The 20,296-nt window shown below is 56.9% G+C and overlaps 1 protein-coding gene across 6 annotated transcripts in view; it reads left to right on the top strand.

Annotated features, from left to right (window-relative positions):
- Positions 1-20,296, top strand: part of CBFA2T3 (CBFA2/RUNX1 partner transcriptional co-repressor 3) — an 88,791-nt gene that overhangs the window by 25,742 nt on the left and 42,753 nt on the right. The window contains exon 1 of one of the 6 annotated variants that reach the window (XM_045819026.1): positions 6,553-6,641. The exons of 2 other annotated variants lie outside the window; for them this stretch is intronic. The gene's annotated coding sequence lies outside the window, so the exon portion shown is untranslated. Of the gene's footprint in view, positions 1-6,552; positions 6,642-7,049; positions 7,698-20,296 lie in introns of those variants that run through there. 3 more of the 6 variants (XM_045819027.1, XM_045819025.1, XM_045819024.1) reach the window with 3 other exon arrangements.

Consider the following 20,296-nt stretch of genomic DNA (forward strand, 5'->3'; position numbering starts at 1 on the left):
TTTCCAGGGTCTCTCAGGATCCCCAGAGAATGGAGCTCCAGCAGCCCTAGGAGAATGGGCTGCCTTTGGCGGCTCCCTCCTTCCTGGCTCACTCCCACTCCCCTGCCTGGGCCTCCTGGCAGCACCCACTAGGCACCTACTGGCTTTGTCAATTTCTGCCTCTGGGGGAACCAAGGAAGACAGTGCCCAGCCACTTGCTTGCTCCCTGCCCCTGGATGAGGCATTTCACCTCCTGGAGCCTACCACCCAATCCCAGAATTCAGGTAGGAGTTTAGCCCACCTGCAGGGCTCGTGTGATGGGAAGGGGGAGCCTGCCTGTGAATGGCTTGAGACTTGATTTGGGGTTGTTTCCCAAATTCTGGCCTTAGACCACCCAGAATCACCCGCAAGAAAACGCAGGCTGGTGATTGATTGTAAGAGGCAGATTCCTGTCCTGACAGCTCCTTAATTCCATCCCAGGGGAAGGAGCGGGCAGGGCCAGGCTGAGCCATCTGTAATAGAAATCCTGCCCTCATTTAAAGTTTTGATTTTTTGCTCATCACGGGTTTTTGTCATTGATTCTAATATTTTCAATATTGGGTTTAAATGTGATTTATCTCAAGTGCTGAGTTATTTGGTGTCTCCTTAAATTTTGCTGCTGAGCATGTGCCACCCTAGTCCCGAGCCAGCCAGAGTCTGCATTTCACGGTTGCTCTAGGTAATTTGGCTGTGTATAAAAGTTGGGGACTTTGTGCATCAAGGGTGATGATTAATAAGTCACAGTGGTCCTCAGCTGGCCGAGATCAAGGAAGCCATATTGTCAGGGTGCTTTTGGTTGCAAGAAACAGAAACCTCACAAAACCATATTGAATAATAAGGAAATTTATTATCAAAATAGCAAGTCCAGAAGTAGGGTGAGTTTCCAGCTTGGTTGATTCAGTAACTTGAGCAGCACTCTGAGGAACCCCATTCTTTCTGTCCATCTGTGGCCCCCACCCCAATGTCAGCGTCATCCTCAGAATGATAGCCACAAGGCGGTGACAAGTTCAGGGTCACCCCAGACACTGCGGTCCAGGAGTCTGCAGTTTCCTTCCTGCAAGTTGGAGCTAGGGAAGTACCCAGAGGCCCCTCCCCTCACATCTTACTGGCCAAGGTTGGATCACATGCCCACACCTGAGCCAATCACCAGCAAAGAAATGAACTTTCTGAACAGCCAGAAGGGTGGGAGCTGCTGGTCAAGGGCTGGGTGGAGTCCTGGAGAGGCTGGAGTGGGGAGAATTGGAGACCTAAACCAACTGGGGTTTGCGCTTGCCAGGAGGAAGGAGGAGATAGTGCAGGGTGGGGTGGTGGGCCAGGGCCCAGGCAGATAGTGTTCCTCATGGACACCCCAAGAAGGCCTTTCTGAAGAGTCTGACAGCCTATTTCTTGCTGACAAGCAGAAGCACCTCTGCGTGCACAGAGGGAGGTGTTGTTGCCCCTGGCACTGCTGCACCCGCCTTTCCTGACCATGGGCTGGCACAGTACTTACTACTCTATGCTGCTGCTCTGATGCCGGGTGGACAGGCTGATCCCATGGCCCTCTGCTCAGCCTTCCTGGTGTGTCTCTGCCTGGGCTCTGGGTGGACCTCCTCTTCTGCATGAGGGACCATACCCTGGATCCTGGTTGGGCCAGTCTTGGGCAAGGGGCCAGGGGAGAAAGCCAAGAGATGCTCCTGGGGGTGGGAAGCTTCCTAGTTTAAGACAGGACTTCTGCTTTAAGTTTCTTTCCCTCCACAGTTGACCTAAAGCCCTGGAATCTGATGGCCACACCTGTTGGCAAGGACAGGACGCCCCACCTCCAGTTCCCCCCACACACACACGTGTCTGAGCGTTGTCTCTTTTCCCAGCATCTTTTCTATAGTCACCTCTCCCTCCAAAAGAAGGCCTGGACCCAGCCACAGTGCCTCACCCCTGTGTCTGAGATTGTAGCAAACACATCTGTTAGCAATTCTGGAGATTTTCAGGCTTTGCTTGCAACAAAATTGAAGGGGAACTATGGACTTGTCAGCTGATAGTCATTCAAAATCATTTTTATGACCAGTCACCATGTGGTTCAGGACATCCGACTATCGGAAGGAGGCCACAGTGATGTCACTAGAGCATGGCAGCCTTTCGTCCTGATCTGCTTCTGTGATTGAGGTTTCTCAGGTTTTCATATTAAAAACACACCATAGGAATGGAATTAATGCCCAGCCCTATCTTTTCCTGGAAACAATGTTCATGCACAAATATACAAACTACTCAGAAACGAAACCCCTGTCTCATCCATCTTTTCATAAGTATTTTCAGTAAAAATATATTTTTTGTTTTGTAATTCTCAAAATGCATACTAAATTTACATTATTTGTATCAGTTATATACTATTCATAATTATGATAACTCAATTCAGAAGACAAACAAATTTTAACATATGAAAGTGTTTAAATCTTGACTTTTGAATTTGTTTACATTGTTCTCTGTGATAGGGGAGTCAAAAGACTTTCAAACTAAAAATGTTAGGATAAAATTCTGTCGGGTGACAGGGAAACACGCAGCAAGAGAAAAAGGAGCTGTGCAAAAGTTCAGGTGTAGGAGCCCTGGCTGGCGTAGCTCAGTGGATTGAGCACGGGCTGTGAACCAAAGTGTTGCAGGTTCGATTCCCAGTCAGGGTACATGCCTGGGTTGCAGACCATGGTCCCCAGGAACTGCACATTGATGTTTCTCTCTCTCTCTCTTTCTCCCTCCCTTCCCTCTCTAAAAATAAATAAATAAAATCTTAAAAAAAAAGTTCAGGTGTTAAAGAGGCTATTCGTGTATATTTTCCCAACTGTGCATACCCTTTAAAATGTCATTGATATCTCTTTTTAATTTGGTCTGCTGCCTTTTTTAATTAATGTAATTTGTTTTTAGAGTAGTTTGGGGTTTATAGGAAAATTGAACAGAAGTCATGGAGTGTTCCCAAACACTGCCATCCCCCAGTCCCCTCTATTATTAACACCTTTCATTGGCGTAACAACTTGTTACAGTTAATGAGTCAATACTGATACATTCTTAGGAACTAAAGTCCAGGGTTTACACCATGGTCCACTCTTGGTAGTGTACATTCTCTGGGTTTGGACAAAAGTATGATGACACGTGCCCACCATCACAGTACCACGCAAATCAGTTCCACCGCCCTTAACACCGTCTGTGCTCCATCTACTGATTCCTTCTTTCCCCCTGGTTCCTGGCAACCACTGATTTTTTTTTTTCTTTTCGGGAGGGGAAGGGAAATAGAAAGAGATCAATGTGAGAGAGAAACATCGATCAGCTACCTCTCATACACTTCTCGACCAGGGACCAAACTCGCAGCCCAGGCTTGGGCCCTGACTGGGACTTGGACCAGCAGCATCTCACTTTGTGGGACAGCGCCCAACCCCCTGAGCCACGCCAGTCAAGGCAGCCACTGATCTCTCCACTGTCTCCATAGCGTTGCCTTTTCCAGAAAGTCATTGAGTTGGAACCATACGGAATGTAGCCTTTTCTGACTGGCTTCTTTACTCACAGTATGCGCTTTACTTTCCTCCAGGTCTTTTCATGGCTTGATAGCTCAGTTCTCTTCATAGATGAACAATATTCCATTGTCTGGATGGAGCACAGCTTGTTTATCTCTTTACCTTTCCAAGGGCTTTTCAGTTTCTTCCAAGACTGGGCAGCAAACACCCATGTGCAGATTTGTGTGTAGACATGTGTTCAGTCCTTTCGATAAATAGCAAGCAACATGATTGCTGAATCACATGGTAGGAACAGTTCCACTTAGAAAGAAACTGCCAAACTCTCTTCCAAAGTGGCTGCACGATTTTGCGTTCCACCAGCAGTGAGTGCGAGCTCCTGTTGCTCCCTGTCCTCACCGGCATTGGCTGTTACTAGTGTCTGTGGTTTGGCGATTCTAAGAGGTGTATAGCGGTATCTTGTTTTAATTTGCATTCCCCTGATGACCTGATGTTGAGCATCTTTTCATGTGCTTATTCGCCATCTGCGTATCTTCTCTGGTGAGGTGTCTGCTCAGCTCTTTTGCCCATTTTTCATTGACTTGGTTGTTTTCTTGCTGCTGAATTTTAAGAGTTCTTCATATATTTTAGATAACAGTCCTGGATCAGATACGTGTTTTGCAGATATGTCTCCCAGTCTCTAGTTCATCTTTTCATTCTCTTAACAGTGTCTTTCGCAGAGTAGAAGCTCCCTCTCCAAAATGGAGTGGGGGTGGGCACTAGATGCTGGTGGAGAGCTGGCTTCCCCTGAGGAGGCCACAACCTGGGAAGATGAGAGGGTAGCTCCTCTTAAGTGACTTGGACTCCTGCCCCTGTGGACACCGGCACATTGGGACTGCCAGGGGCAGGCACTCACTCCCAGCTCCATTGCTCTCTGCTGCCACCCGCCCGCTCTACGCCCCTCTGTCCAGGACTTCAGGGTGGTGCCTTGCCTTGGCGCTTCCTTGCAAGGAATGTGCCCAATGTGCTTGCCCAATGTGCTTTGCCTTGCTCACTAGACTGCATATGTCTTTGGGGCAGGGGTGGGGTTTTTCTCCCTAAATGTCATCTCACAGTGCCCAGGAGCTGTGACTGAGCCATTGTAAAGATAGAAGCCAATCCACGGGAGGCAACAGAGAGACGAAGTGGGTGAGAAGGCAGCGTGGGTATTCAACCTCCACCCGTGTTGGCTGTGTGGCTGAGAACAATTGTGCATCCTGTCAGAGCCTCGGCCCCTCCACCTGTAATGCGGAGGTGCCAGCAGCATCTGCCTGGCAGATGGGCGAGAAGTGGGAAGATGAAGAGGGTGCTCAGCTCAGTGCCTGGCTCTTGCAAACTCTGTTCCATGCGGACAGCTGCCGTCAGGACTCTCCAGGCTGTGATGTGGCTGGGCTGGACTGGCTGTCAGTCTGACCCATCACAGCAGAGGAAGAAGCCCTGCCTCTTCGGGCTTCTTTCTTCCCATCAGCCACCGTTTCCTCAGGTGGGGACGAGGGAGCCCTTCAGATGACACGGAGCTCAGGGCATGGTCTCTGTGATTGCAGTTTTATTCTCAGGGTTTTGGGATCAGTCATGTGTCAGATGGACATTGCAATTGGTAGTCTAGCACAAAGAACTGAGACAATGATGTGTTGTTTATAGGGGTCAAGTTGCCGGGGACCCCCGGCCCAGGTTGGGTCCAGATTCAGCTAATGCTCATGGGAATTCAGTGGTTGTTTGGGGAGGCACTTACCTCCCTACCCAGCTGAGAGCCCCCCTGAAGCTGCTTCAGACTGTCTGTTCACCGCTCATCACCCAACCTGGCCCACGTTTTTGCATGTGAACATCTCTGAAATCTAGACACCTAAGGGGTGGAGCATGTTCTCAGTTTCTTAGAGGCACATAAAGCATTGGTGCATCTTAAAATCAGTGCTCTCCCAGAGTCCGTGGAGTGAGGGAGTCAGTGCCAACAAACACTGATGCATAAAGCATGCAGCCTGGAGCAACACGCCCGCCACTTGTAGACCTGCATTCTCCTATGCAATGGGCTCAAGACCCTCTGCTCTTCTGCAGTGACTGGACTGAACCCAGACTGAAGCACATTCTGAAAGCCAGGGGAACAGTGGATGTTAGACACTTGTGTTACAATTAAGTCACTCACCTCACTGCCTCTTATTTCTACAAGGACGGAGCCCAGAAGGTCAAGGGTCTAGTAGGGGGCCATGCAGTTACCTGGTGACTCAGCTGACTAGACCTCTGCCCACAGTCCTTGGTGGGGGGAAGGGGAGGAAAGAACAGTCCTCCCCTCTCCCAGAGCCTCTCACTCCGCTTCTGGTTGTCTCCTCCGCCCAGCTTAGCGTTGGTGGGCAGAGCTCAGTCAAAGAGAGGCCAAGGGTTGGAAAGAAACAGGCCTATGGAGTAAATCTGGAGGAAGAGGGACATATTTGGCACATCGCTGTGTTTTTATACTCGAGAATTGGAGACCTTGAACCTTCGCATGCAGATTTATGCCAAATGACATGCAAATCAAGGCCCTGCTCTTCTGAAGTTGTGGCCCCTCTGTTGCCTAAGACTGTGACCCTGGGACCCTTGCTTGCCTCTAAGAAATAAAGTGTGGGTGGGTTGGGGGAGAAAGGAAAGAAAAAGACAGCGATTTTACGAAAATGTACCAACTGGGCAAATACATCAGATATGCCACAAATCACCTGAGGTAAAGAGGTAAAGCAGGTGGGGATGGGGAGGTGGGGCCACGCGGGGGAAGAGGAGTGAAGTGGGTGCGCGAGGTCCCCAGGCAGTGGCCCGGGGCATTTATGCGGGTTGGCAGTAAAATGAATGATATGGAAATAAGTGCAAAGTATGTGCAGTTGCCGGGCCTCAGAGGCCCAAGAGCACGGGATTCCGCGCTTCCTGCATTTTCTCCTTGATTAACTCCCGAACCCCCCGCTCTTGGGGTAAGCGGGCCCAGGCGGGCGGCAGAGGGAGGGCGCCCCCTTCCGGGCCAGCTCGGAGGCGACCCGGCTGTTCCCGGGCCACGCGGCGGGCGGGCAGGCGGCCGGAGGAGGGGCTCCTGCCGCTCGCCTCCCGCCCGCCTCCCGTCCGGACGCCAGACGCTACCACTCCTAAAACTGCGAGGCGGGCGGCCGCCGACTGCTAGAGGTGGGTGTGTGCGGCTACGCGCTCAGCTTCAGGCCCCAGCCCGCCCGGGGCGCGGCCTCTGGAGCCCGCAAGGGTGGGCGCAAGCGTAGGGCCCGCCACCCGCGGCACCTGCGCTCCCTGCACGGCGTCCACACTGCTAGCCCCAAGGCAGCCGCGTCTCCCCCGCGTCTCCCCCCGAGGCACCCCGCGCTCCCGCACATTCACTCCGCGCTCCCCACTTCGCGGCACTGAGCGAGCGCTACTATCGCGGGCATCCCCCGCTTCGGAGGAGCGTGCATCCCTCTCTCCACCGCACCCCGCGCTCTCTCTCTACAGAAAAGCGCTCCCCCCAGGATCCGGCAGCACCCCCTCGAACCCCACCCCCCGCACGGCACCCGGCGCACCAGCACACACACCCCACTCCCACTCGGTGGAGCGGCCCCCACAGGGCCACTGGCTGTACCCCCAAGAGCCCCTGGCACAGTTGGTAGGGCGCGCCCCGAGGTCCGCGGCTGCCCCAGGGCAAGGACAGGAGAGGCGGCGAGCCGAGGCCCTCCCCCGAGCCGGCCCCGCAAGGAGCCTGGGCCCCTCTCCCGCGGCCGGCGCCCCGGGGCGGAGCCGAGGGCGATGGGCGCGGAGAGGGAGGCAGGTGGCGCAGCAGCGGCGGCGGGGGGCAGGAGGCGGAGGCGGAGCGCGCGGGGCGGGGGCCGCGGGGCCCTGTGAGACAGTCGGGCGAGCGCGCGGCAGCCGGAGCCGGGCGCCCGCGAGCCAAAGGCGCGGCGGCTGGACCCGGCGCGGCCGCGGAGGCCAGAGACCGCCCGGGGCGGTGCTCGCGCTTTGTTCCCGCTCGGGCAGCGGGGCGGGCGGAGCGAGCAGCCTGAGCCGAGCCGGGGAATGGCCCAGGCGGCCGCCCCGCGCGCCTCGGCCCCGCCGCGCGCCTGATTCTGGCACGGCGGGAGAAGACGGCGCGTGGATCGCCCCCAAGTTACGGAGGTGGGCACCGAGTTCGAAGGAAAAGCCACTTCAGGAGCCAGGTCGCGACAGTGCGATCGCCTCCATCCGCCGGACCTCCGGACCGTAAGTGCCCCGTCCATCCCACGCGCCTCCTTCGCTGTCACCCCGACTTCTCCCGCGGCTGCCGTCCTGGCATCTTCTTGCAGCCCTTCTGGCAGCCGCGCCGAGTGCACCGGCGGCCCTCAGCACCCCCCTCCCCACTTTGCAAAGTTGGAGCCCATGGCAGGGTGGGGCCGGACCACTCAGCGCCCACCCACTTGGGCTGACTGTCATCCTCACCGCCGTGCCCCCCAGGTGAAGCGGGAGCTTGACCGCCGGGGATGTGGTCAAACTTAAGGTGGGAACTGCGTGTGGAAGGCGGAGAGTCCCGCAGGCTCCCCTGACATATCTGGGCTTCCTGACAAAGGCCCTGGGCCAGGTGACAGGGGATGGGAGGGGGCGCAAAGGGCGACCCTAGGAGTGATGGAGGTGCCGGTGACCTGGCTGAGGAAGGTGGTCAAAGCTCCCTCCAGCGCTTCCCTCTCTTGTTTTGGTCCGTGGCTCCGTCCTTCAGGAGAGTGGTGGTCAGGAGTTAGGCCGTCTTGGGGTGAAGTCTTCTCAGACACCCCCAGGGGGTCCTGCCCACTCTGAATGGATGGGGAGGGGCTTGAAAGCTTTCCGGGGTCCTGACAGCCCGCGGTGCCTCCGCGCAGCCCAGTGGCAGCGATTATGCTCACACCCTTAGGGACCGGTCCATCTGCGTGCAGGGCAGGCTGGGAGCCAGGCTGTGGGAAGGGCAGGGAGGGAGGTGTGAGCCGACGTGGAGGGACAGATGGCTGGAAATTCAGCCCTAGATGGGGTTACATGAAGCAGAAGACAGTGGGGCTGGTGGCAAGCCTTGTTGTGAGCCACTGTCCTCCGTATACAACCCCCGGCTGTCCCTCCTTCCAGCCTCTGGGAACTGTGTGTGTCCTGGGCCCAGGAGCCACGGAGAAGTGGTTAGACCCCCATATTTGTGGTAACACGCACCTTTCCCTCCCCCCCAAAACTGTATTCCCCTTTATTAGAGCCAGGGCCTGTTCCAGAGGCCAGGGAGAAAAATATTTCCTTTGAGAACAGAGGAGACCTTATGCGCTGGTGTGTGGTGAGCTGAATAATCGTCGGGCCCTGTCTTTGGCCCTGTGGCCAGGACGCTGCCTCATTATGTCTGACTGGGTGTGTGTTTCCTCCCCTAGACCCAGAGACAGGAGGTTCCCAGGGCAGCCAACCCCAGAGGACAGGGCTTGGCTGGGAACAAAGGGGGGTAGCTATTCTGTGTGCTAGCATTACAAGTTGCTGCAAGGGTCGAGAAACTTCTTGAGGCTGAGACCCCCGGAGAAAGGTGGGCTGTGCCTGAGAGGGTCCCTCCCTCACCTGTGCCAGAGGCAAGGTGGCCCCTGGCACCCTGGCTGCAGCACAGGGACAGGAGGGTTCTGCTCTCAGTTCCCGGGCACAGTTGTTCATAGAAAGCTGGCACTGTGACGTGCACTGGGGTCAAGCTGCGTCCTTTGCCCCACCCCACCCTTCTGTCCTCTGGACAAGGAAAGCTCAAAAACTCAGCGGGGCCCAGCAAGCGCAGGGTCTGTTCTGTGCAGCCAGTGCTGTCATGCCCGCACAGCGGCACTCTCTGGGGGGCTGGTGGCCAGGCTACTCTCATGTGTTGAAAGGGAACAGGAGAGAAAGGAGATAAGCGTAAGCAGCGGGGACAGATGTGGCATTCCGTGCTCCCCAAGAGCTAGACAGACTCCGGGAGGTGGGGGGAACATCACATTAGGGCCAATTTTCTGGAGGAATCCAACTCTCTCTGGTGGTGCCTTCATCTGTGTGTGATGGGAGGAAGGGACAGTCGCATGTGTGGTACCTGCTTGCTCACAAGCCCAGCTGGGGCTGGTGGGCTGGAGGACTTCAGCAAGGCATCTCCCTCCAGGACCCCCTGGGGCCGCCTCAGGCCACCCACCAGCCCTTTCGGTCTGCATGCTCTTCCTCTGTCACCAGGTTATCCACATAATTGAGTTACCACCTCCAGGAAATCTCTCTGATTTGGCTCCACATACTTTCATTTCTGCATGACTGGAAGAAATTAATTTTCCTTCCTACGCAAGGATCTGGAGACGCCGGAAGGCTGGGTCACTAATCCAAAAGATTCAAGCCAGCAGGGCTGCCACTTCTCAGAGGACCAGCCAGCCGATTATCCCCCAGGGCAGCAGGAAGGGTGGGGTCTGAGCAAAGCATTTCCCTGCTTCCCAAAACCTTCCTGGGGCTCCTGGCCTACCTCCCCCTTCCCTGTGGCTTCGTGAGTAAGTGGTGTTTGAGGTCATGTGATTCATCCCCAGCCTGCTATGGCTCCAGGATACCCAGGGTAGTGGTTGAATTCCGCTGACCTGAGTCGCCTCCCCTGTCAGTGAGTGGGGTGCGCACGTGTGTGTGTTAGGGATCCAAAACAGGGAAGAGGCTTTGCAACCCACCTCCCTGGAGTATGGTGAAGAGCTAGCTGCACGTAGTAGGTGCTTCGTGAAGGGAGCTCTCAGGGAGGGAACTGGCATTTCTGTGGGGCAGCTCTGTCCTGCTTGTTGCCTCTTGCACTCGGCTGCCCACTGCACTGCTCTGACCAGTCCATGCCGTCTGTCCGTCACATCAGCACTGAGTGTCAGCACCTTGTTGAGCGGTTACTATTGGCCGAGCCCCGCTCAGCACTCGTACTCACTGTCTGAGTCTGCATGACACCTGCAAGGCTGGTGGAACCTTCCCTGTTTCACAGATGCCCAAGAGAGGTGCAGGCTCTTCAGGCCCAGGAGGGGAGTCTGGGTTCTGACCATCCCCTCCCTTCTCCACACAGCGTGAAAATGGCCACCTGGCTTCTGGCCCCCACTGCTGTGCTGGCTTCCCTTTGCCTGAGGCCCTCCTGCCCTCATCCCTGGCCTTCCTCTCAGCATTCCTTCTGCACCTGTGGGGACAGGTGGCTGGCTGTTTTGTGTTGACAGGGGTTAATGCCTCAGATGTCGGAACTCCCACCTGGACGCGCCTCAGGCATGGGACGCACAGCTGGGACGCACAGCTGGGACTGACGCAGAGGGTTCCTGAGGTCGGGGCGGGCGGGCGGGGAAGAGCACCTCTGCCCTGGCCAGGTCACGGGTGCCCAAAGCCAGCCCCGTCCCAGCTATTTCCAGTTCACACCGGAGCTGGGAGAGGATTGTTGCTGTCCGAGGCCCTCGAGAAGCCGCTGGACGTTGTCTAGCGTCCAAACAGAGCATCCCATGGATAGGAAGGAAGCACGTCTGGGCAGCTGGTGTCACCTCCCAGGCCTGGAAGGAGGCGGGTGGCCTGAACTCTGTCACTTGTAATGCAAGAGTACAGCCTTGCCATGACTTCACTTACTGCCCAGAACTGGCTCTGGGCAGTAGCTGTCACTGGCTGCCCATTCACGGAGCAGACGGCGAGGGGACACCTGTGCTGTGTGCGCCAGGCAGGGGCAGAGCAGTAATAACACAGTACCGACAAAAACTCACTGTGCTAGGCTCTGTGCTGTCAAGCTCCCTGTCATTTGACCTCATAACAACCCTGAAGGTGGGTACCCTGGCTGCCTCATTTTCAAGACAGGGATGCAAAGGCCAGAGAGGCTCACGAGAGACAGGTGGGCAGGCTCCACACTGCTGCTCCCGTAGGGTAGAGGTTCACCAGGCTCCTGGAGCTTTCTCTGTTTGGAACCCTGAGAGCCGGTGTGGGGCCCCCAGGCACGTGCTCACTCAGAGCCGCTGGAGATCTGATGTGCACCCACCCCTGAAGACACTGCCTGGTCCAAGCAGGGGCAGGAGGAGGCTGGGAAGTCCTGATTGGTGGGTGTGGCCTTGGAGGGCCAGGGCTCACTGGGAGCAGTGGAGAGGGGTTGGCAGGCTCTTTTCGGGACTGTGTAACACGGCCTCCGGGAGAGTGGGTCTCCCAGGTCCCAGCCAGGCTGGGCGGGCACCACGCTGTGTATTATAAGAAATCAGTCACTCACTGGCTTACTTTGGCTCATGCTTGCGGCTCTCGGTCTCCTCGGGACTGTTTGGAACAATGAACCGCACCTCCAAATCTTTCCCTGGGGTCTTGTCCCCAGTCTTACGGGCAAAAAGAGCAGGTCTGTTTCTACTTCTGTGGTCCCCCAAGGCTGGGACCTCCTCCCCTTTACATGGGGCCCAGACGAGGCTGAATGGAGGGCAGGGGCTGCAGGAGAAGGCCCAGCCCTCAAGCGCCTCTGAGGGCCACCTTCAGCCAAGAACACTAATGCAGGCAGGGCTCTGCTGTCTGGAAACAAATTCCTGGAGTGGAAGCCGCCCTTGCAGCATCAGTGGAAAGACCCAGGCACAGACCTGGCGTCCAGGATGGAAACTCATGATGACAAAAGTGATAAATAATTGTTACCTGGTTCCCACTTCTGAGTTCACAGCCAGACCCAGGGCGTGGGGCGCAGGGTTGGGCTGGAGCCTCAGGCGTGCGAGAACCAGGATGCGCTTCCCGCCGCGCTGTGTGCAGCTTGGTTTCCTGCAGCAATAAAACAGAAGTTAAGACTTCTGCTTTTTGTAATTCGTGGGACCTCACGGTGAGCCAGATGTCACTGGAAGGAAAACAAAGATGCGTAATAAGGAAGATGTCTCTTTGCCAAGGCGCCAGCGCCCCCTCTGCTGCTCAGCCACATGCTCTCGGCTGTCTGCCTCCGTCCTGTTCGCTGTCCACACACATTGTCAGCCTTCCAGAGCCCGAGGTGCTGGGAGCCACCCGGGCTGCCCCTGGGGCCGGGAGTGGGCAGGCGTGGCAGCAGGAGGTTTGGAGAGGATGTCCTAGCTCTGGGCATTCTTCTGTTTACTTGAGTGGAGGAAAGTCCACAGTGAGGGCAGGGCGGGAGGAGGACGGGCAAGACAAAGGGCCTCTGGACCTCTCAGGGGCAGGTCAGGAAAAGTGCTTGCGCACCAATGGCCCTGGCTGACATGTGGGACTAACAAGGAAGCTCTCTCCCTGTGGTCCTGACCTGGGAGCAGCCAGGAAAGGGAAGTCCTTTGGCTGCCCTGGGTCCCTCTTACAGGCAGGGAGGGGAGGTGTTGACAGGCAAGGGGGGGTCTTCAAGACCAGAGGAGGCCGCAGCTCCTGGCTCAGCTCCAGGAACCCCTTCCTCATTCTCTGAGGCAGTGGGGAGGGCAATGGGCAGCAGGCTGGCTTCTCTGAGTCCCACTGGCTGGATCTGAACCCCCGATTCCTCTCCCAGTGGCTGCGTGACCATCAGCAAATCACTCACCCTCTCAGCATCTTTGGTTTCAAAAGCAAAATGCAGACACAGGGCTCCTGTGTCCTCAGGTTATGATAAGGTATGAAAGATCCACGTGTGTCTGACTTGTGGTTTCTGGCTCGTGGACATGGTGTCACGTCTGCCACAGGGGGCGGGGCACCGTGTGTGCTGTCCTGGGGCTCACTGGCGGATGGGGCATCAGACGGCTCTGCACTCAAGCACTGTGTCTCCCTCCCTGCCAGCCTGTGTACCGGCCTCCTCCTGCACAGCCCAGGTCCCTGTGCCTGCTGACCCACCCCCTCACATGGGAGGACACAGCAAGATCAGAGCCGAGCTCTCTGTGCCCTGTGCCCCCTGAGGACGCAAGCTTCACTCCCTTCCCTTTCACAGCGAGGACCCTGAAGCTGGGGTCATCACTCCTTATAGCTGCTTGGTGGCAGAGGTGGGGTTTCCACTCAGGAACCCAGTCATCTGATTGTAGAACCTCTGTGTTTCTGCCATAGCAGGTCCCCAAACAGCTGGTGGTGACTTCTCCCCAGGCCTTGCGGTTCCGAGGTCCTGGTCTCCTGCCAGAGGGGCAGCAGCTCCTCTGTGGACCACAGCCGGACTATTCCCTGGCCTCAGGAGCCCTTGTGCGTGTGACTGTGCCCGTGGGTGTGTGTGAGTGTGCGCATATATTGTGTGTGCATGTGCAAGTATGAAAACCAAGCAGAAGACGGAAGTGTGGCCTCCACTTGACCACAGTGGGGTGCTCATAGGGGAGCCCAGGCCAATCTAGGCAGCCAGAGCTGGTAACAGCGGAAGCGTGTTTGCTGGATTTCAATCCCCAGCTGCTTGCTCCAGCACAGCTGCACTGTGACAACATGGCGACTTTGTCTGAGTGTGACCGAGAGTCGGGTGGGAGCCGGTATAGAAGTCAGCAGACTCGCCCCACCCAGAATCCCACACCCCAGAGATCGAAGCCAGTGTCCACTGCAGAGACCTTATCTCTGTACATCTGTCACACACACCCACATGGACAGTCTCAGGACGTCTGTCACTACACACCCACATGGACAGTCCCAAGATGCCTGTCACTACGGAGCTACGTGGCCTGTTGCAGGGTGCTTGTCAACACACTATTACATGAACAGTTCCCAGATACCTGTCACTACACACCTACTTGGGTTCTTGCAGGACACTTGTCACTCTACATCTACATGGTCTTTCCCAAAATGCTTGTCACTTCACACCTATGTGGACTGTCCCATGATGCCTGTCACTAGATATCCACATCACTGTCCCAGGATGCCTGTCACTGTACATCAGCCTGGGTTTGTCATGGGACAGCCTAGTTGTGGGGTTCGGATGCCCAAACTCTAAACCAGCTCACCTGCTAGCCCTCCACTGTGGCATTTTTGTGGCTCCTTGGAGCTTTAGCTTCTTCCTGTCCACGTAAAAACCTCCTTTGGAATTTCAACAACCATGGCTGCTGCACACCTGGTCACAGGGCCCACCACAGCAAGTGGCACGGTCTGGTCAGGCGGCTCCCTTTCTCTTTCTGAGTCAAAGTCAGCTTGCAGTGGCCCTGAGAGCTTCTAAGCTGGGGAGATAACTGTGAAGTCCTGGACTCGGTAAACCTTGGTGTCACATGGTCAGAGGGCTTTTATCTGATTCCCAGAGGCCTGAGACCCCTCCAGGTGCCCTGCAGCCCTTTCCTGTGTGGTGTGCCTCACGTCCCAGTGGCTTTCAGCCCGGTTAGACCTCCTGGTTCAGGAGATTACTCAGGCAGGCCATCCCCTAGGGCCCCTCCTGGCCTGCTAAGGGCATGCCTGCATATGGGGGGTGGGTGTCTTTAGGTAAAGACAATAAGACACCCACACCACCAGCCCAGGGCAGCCGCCCTCCCTGCGCAGTTGCTCAGTCCCCTGTGGACAAGAGCACAGACCCTGGAGGGAGGGCAGCTGTGACTTTCCCACATCAGCGCCGCCCACAGGTAGGGCCCAGCCCCCAAGAGAAGAGGGTCAGCCTGGTCCCTCACACACCTGTGCCCCTCACACTGAGCTCGGGCCTCCCAGTCCTGTGCAGTTAGAACACGGACAGGCTCCTGGAGGGAGAGGATGGAGGGGTTGCGGCCTCCTGTCTCAGTCTCCGCACTGGGTTTTTTAAATTGTGCTAAAATACACAGAACATGAAATTTACCATCTTAACCACTTCTAAGTGTTTGGTGGCAGTAAGTACCTTCACACTGTTGTGCAGCCATGAGCCCCCTCCACCCACAGACCGTCTCGGCTTCCCAAACTGAACCTCCGTCCCCATCAGACACCAACCCCCACCCCACCCCCGGGGCCTGGTGACCATCACTTCGCTTTCCATTTCTGTGGATCTGACTTCTCTCAGGACCTTGTAGGAGTGGACCCGTGTGTTTGTCTGTCACTGGCTCATCTCACTGAGCATAGTGTCCCCGAGGTTCGCCTGCGTCATAGCCTGTGTCACAATGTGCCTCTTCTTGAAGGCCGAATACTATTCCAATATATGGAAGAGCACGTCTGGTTCATCCCCTCTTCCGCTGCCGGCACTGGAGTCGCTCCCCCTCTGGCTGTTGTGAAGGATGCTGCTGTGAGTGTGGGTGTTCTTAATTCTTTTTGCGTGCACCCAGAAGTGGAATTGCTGGGTCGTGTGGTAGTTAGTTCTATTTTGAATTTCTTGAGAAACCTCCATTCCACTGTTTTTAACCCTTTTTGGGTGTGCAATTCAGTGGCATTTAGCACATTCACGATGTTGTGCAACCATCACCATCATCTAGTTCCCCAAAATTTTCACTACCCCCAGCAGAGACCTTACGCCCATTTGTGTTCACGCCCCCTCCCCCTCCCCCAGCGCCTGGCAGCCACTAATCTTCCTCTCTCTGTGGATTTGCCTGTTCTGGACATTTCACAGAAGTGGGATCACACAACCTGTGGCCTTTGTGACTGACTTCTTCCACTCAGCACGATGCTCCTGAGTCTGTCCATGTCACACGTGTCCCTGTCACATGTGTCTGCGCCTCGCCCTTTTCTAGTGACAGACTAAGCTTTGACCACACGGATGGGCACGTTTTGTGTGTCTGTCAGCAGCTGATGGATATCGGGACTGTTCCGACCCTTTGGCAGTTGTGAATAATCTGTTATGAGCGTTTATGTGCAAGTTTTCGTGTGGACACGTGTGTTTAGTTCTTTCAGTTATCACCCTCAGAGAGGAACTGCTGGGTCCTGTGGTTACTCTAGGCTTAAGTCATTGTCCACTGGGTTTCCAGGGGTGAGCGAAGCGGAGCCACCTGCCCTGATTGCTCAGGCTTCTCAGCATGTGTCGCTGGGTCCTTCCATAGCCTGTGAGGGTGGTCACGGCCATCGTCTTTTCACAGGTGACCACGTCGTGGCCTGGGGTGGTGAACGCAGTTGCCCAGGGTCACTGGCTGGTGGGGACGCCCTCGCCAGGTGCTTGGGGAGGACTGTTTGAACAGCAGCAGCTAGTCTGCCTGCAAGCTGTCGCTGTATTTGGTTCCACAAACAGTTACTGTATCTCCCCGGTACCTGCGTCTAACCTCCGTGGCATGAACAAGACTCTGCATCTGGTCTCTCGGCTTCTATCCTTGCCCCCTCACCTGGGAGGTGACTTGAGGTCCTTGCATGGCAGCCAGAGGGGTCCCCTTCAAAACCAGTCAGATGTGGCCCCTCCAGGGACAGACCAAATTATCACAGTGGCTTTGAGGCCACACAACACCCCTGCCTGCCCTGTTTTTCACTGAAATCCACCTTTCCTGCTGTTTCCCAAACTCTCAGGCACACGGCCACCCAGGGCCTTTGCACCGGCAGTCCCTCGGCCTACAGTGCTCTCCCCCCCTGACACTGGCACGGCTCCCACCTGCCTCCACCAGGTCTCGCTCGAGGGTCTGCTTTCAGTGAGTGCCCGACCCTGCTGCTTCTCCACAGCACCCCCACTGTCCCTGTGCTGTGCCTTTTCTTCTGCACGTCACGGCTCGTCTCCCTCCTAGAAGGTCAGTTCTGCGAGGGCAGGACTTCTGTGTGTTCGCCCCCACGCCCCAGCGCCCAGAGGAATGGGAACGGGTCCCACCTGGCCCCCACCCCCTGCATCTCACAGCACTGATGCCCAGGGTCCCTTGCTGGTGGGGACGCCCTCACCAGGTGCTTGGAGAGGCTTGTTTGAACAGCAGCTCGTCTGCCTGCAAGCTGTCACTGTATTTGGTTCCACCAACAGTTATCTCATCGCCAAGTCTGTTTCCCAATGCCAGCGTCACCGGGACATGCCCTCGAGGGGCCACGGAGGGGGATCAGCGGAGGGTCAGCCTGGGAGGTCTGCACACCCGACATTGTGCACCCCCTAGCAAGTGTTTCTCGAGGGCTCGGTCAGGCCAGTCCTCTCTCAGAGGCAGGGCAGGGCACGTCCCCACCCCGAGTGATCCCAGAAACACTCTCCAGAAGGGGCGTGCCTGCAGCTGTGGAACAACCCACCCCCCAAGCACACAGAGGGAACGACCACGCACCCACCATGTGCCGGGGTGCTTGGGTCAGCAGTTTGGACAGGACCTGGTGGGGACACTGTGTCTCTGCCTCGGGATGTCTGGGGCCTCGGCCACTGGCCGTGGCCGTTGGGGCTACCCGCACAGGAGGCCTGGTGATGCCTGCATCCCTGGTTAATGTTGGTGCCAAGTACGGCGGCTGTTAACAGAGCACTTCCGTACGGCCCCTCCCCCAGCCACCCAGAACAGGGGACTCCTCATACATAAGGAGCCCATGGAGCATGGGTGGGAGGGGACTGGAGCCCACCTCCTTCAGCAAGATACCAAACAAAGTATGGAAGCCGTCAGACATGAAATCAGGACAGGACCCTGGCAGTGTGGCCCGCAGCAGCTCATGCAGCTGCTGTCCCTTTGGGCAGCCCTGTGGAGGGGCAGGAAGCCTGTGGAGAGGCCCCTGGAGAAGCACAGATGGACCCCCCTCTCCCCCAATCTCTCTGGTCACAGGGAATAATCGGAACACCTAGATCCTGGCCAGAGTGCATAGGGTAATCATTGTTCACTTCTCTCCAAATCTGAAGACAGTGTGGCCTTCCATGTGCAGCAGAAATCCAGTCCCTCCTTCCTCCTCTGACCACACGTCACAGTGGGGGTCTGGACGGTGGACCACAGTGACGCCAGTTTCCTACTGTGGTCTCCTCTCTGACGGAGTCCCAGCAGGCTGACTCTGGGGTGGGGGTGGGGGTCACCGTTACCCAGCCTGTGAGATGCTAGCGAGGAGCTGGGTGACACAGTTGAGACGAGTCTCCCATTGGAATGCAGCTGGTGTGGGTGCATGTCTACCCCTTTCCCAAACAGCCATCGAGCAGGCAGACCGCTGCCCTCAAGGGGCTGCTGCTCTGTGTGGAGAGAGACAGACAATAAATGAAGGAGACAGGTGACATTTTCTCTGCCAAGGGCCCCAGGGAGGGTCACAGGCTGGCTGGGAATTTGCTGACCAGTCAGGCCCAGCCTTTCTGATAAAGTGACAGTGAGCTGAGGCCTGGAAGGGGAGGGAACCAAGTGGCCATCAGGGCACAGCCTCTCTGGCACAGGTGACGGCAGCACAGAGGCCCGGAGGCACCTCTGAGGACCAGCGAAGGGGACTGTGGGTGCACAGGTGCAGGGAGGGGGGCAGGGAGATGACAAAAGGCCAGGAGCCAGTGGTGGGCCCCGAGGGCTTTGTCTGGCCGGAGGCCGCATAAACGCTAAAGCCGAGAAGACAGTGTTTTCTGCGAGCCAGGCCCTGTCCTATCACCCCGTGGGGTCTGCCTGACCCGCCCCCCTGGTAACTACATGGCAGCAACCCATGTCTGAGCCAGACCGGCACCCACAAGCCTCCCAGTTGGCACCCCCAGCTTGAGGGGCCTGTGGGGACCCTTCGGATTAACCAAGCCCCTCTGTGCAGGAGCCCGTGGTGAGGCCCCACAAGGGCAGTCCTGCTGGCCTGTCTTGTCCTCCACCCCACATCTGGTGGGTTCGGGCCTTACCCATGTCCTTCCTAAATAAAGCTCTTGGCTGACCACAGGTCATCTGTGTTGATGTGACACGTGGCAACCCTCCATGTCAAAACATTTCCCCTAGCTTGGCCTGGTGACCACTGCCAAACGAGAGGAGGTGGAGGGATGGCTGTTTGTCCCCTGAAACCTGCACTACACAGTGACAGGCACAAGGTGGACATTGCAGAGACCAGACAGGGCCTTCGGGCATTCTGCTAGAGTTTGGTGCTGGAGGGGGAGGCTCATCCAGCTCGATATTGGAGGAAAAATTCATTACTCCTTTTAGGAGCCAGAATAACCCCGACCTGCCCCTCACCAGTGGGCACTGGGCATGTTGCTCCTCTGATCAAACCCACTCGCCCCAGCTGCTGGAAGCTCTGTGTCCTGGTTGGAGAGTCTCGTCTGAGTGACAGGGAGAGTGAGCCCTGCAAACACGCCTGGGGGGCGCACCGCAGCAGGGCCACCCTGCTACAGAGACCCTCTTCCTGACATGTCCAGGGCCTGCTGGCAGGGGCTGGCCAGTGTGAGGACACTTTGGAGATGGACAGGGAGCCTTGCCTTTGCCCGTTGTCCTCCTCGGCCTTAGAAACAGCCCTACGAAAACTTTCACCCCCACCCTGGGTGGGGAGGGTGTGTGCCCCACAGCCTGGGCAGCAGCCGGGGCCTCCCCACTTCCCAGCCTCAGGCAGGCTGTCCTTAGGGGCACCTGGACATAAGGGTGCAGTGGCCCCAGAAGTCAATATAGCTCTGGAGCCTCCAGAAAAATGTGTGGCCCAGTTCTGGACATGGCCTGGCCCAGCCCGTCTGGGGTCAGAGAAGAAACGCTGGAGCCAGTGGGATGGCCTCAGGCATGTCCCCGCCCTGTCAAAGCCTCAGTTTTTCTTGTTGTCAAATGGGAGACGGCAGCCCCCAACAGCCTCTCAGCCCCTTGCCTTAGGATGAGAAGAACGTGAGGAAGGCCCCCTTGACTTGCACCCCCCCCCCACAAAAAACCCCTGAGGGCTGTTTTGACTCAGCAGATCTCCTTAGAGGTTCTGAGACCATTTGGTGGAAAGAGTCAAAACATCCAGAAGGTTCCCGCACTTGGGAGGGAGGCAGCGGAGCCTGGCTCCTCGCTCGTCTCCCCCAGAGCAGCTGCCACCGCGGCTGCACCAGCCTCAGGCCCATCTGCCTGCCTGGCACCTTCCCAAGACTAGGGGGAGGGGCCCAGGCAGGGCTGGGCACGGACCCTCTGCTGCTGGGGACACGGCCTGTTATTCTGGGGCCGGGGGACGAGGGCTCACGGGCGAGGCCACACCGAGTGCCCCCCCCCCACAGGCTCCAGCCCCCCTGCCGTGGGAACCAGTGTGGA

This window comes from Phyllostomus hastatus, unplaced genomic scaffold (assembly GCF_019186645.2).
Source record: "Phyllostomus hastatus isolate PE091 unplaced genomic scaffold, TTU_PhHast_1.1 phas_scaffold_345, whole genome shotgun sequence".
Lineage (NCBI taxonomy): Eukaryota > Metazoa > Chordata > Mammalia > Chiroptera > Phyllostomidae > Phyllostomus > Phyllostomus hastatus.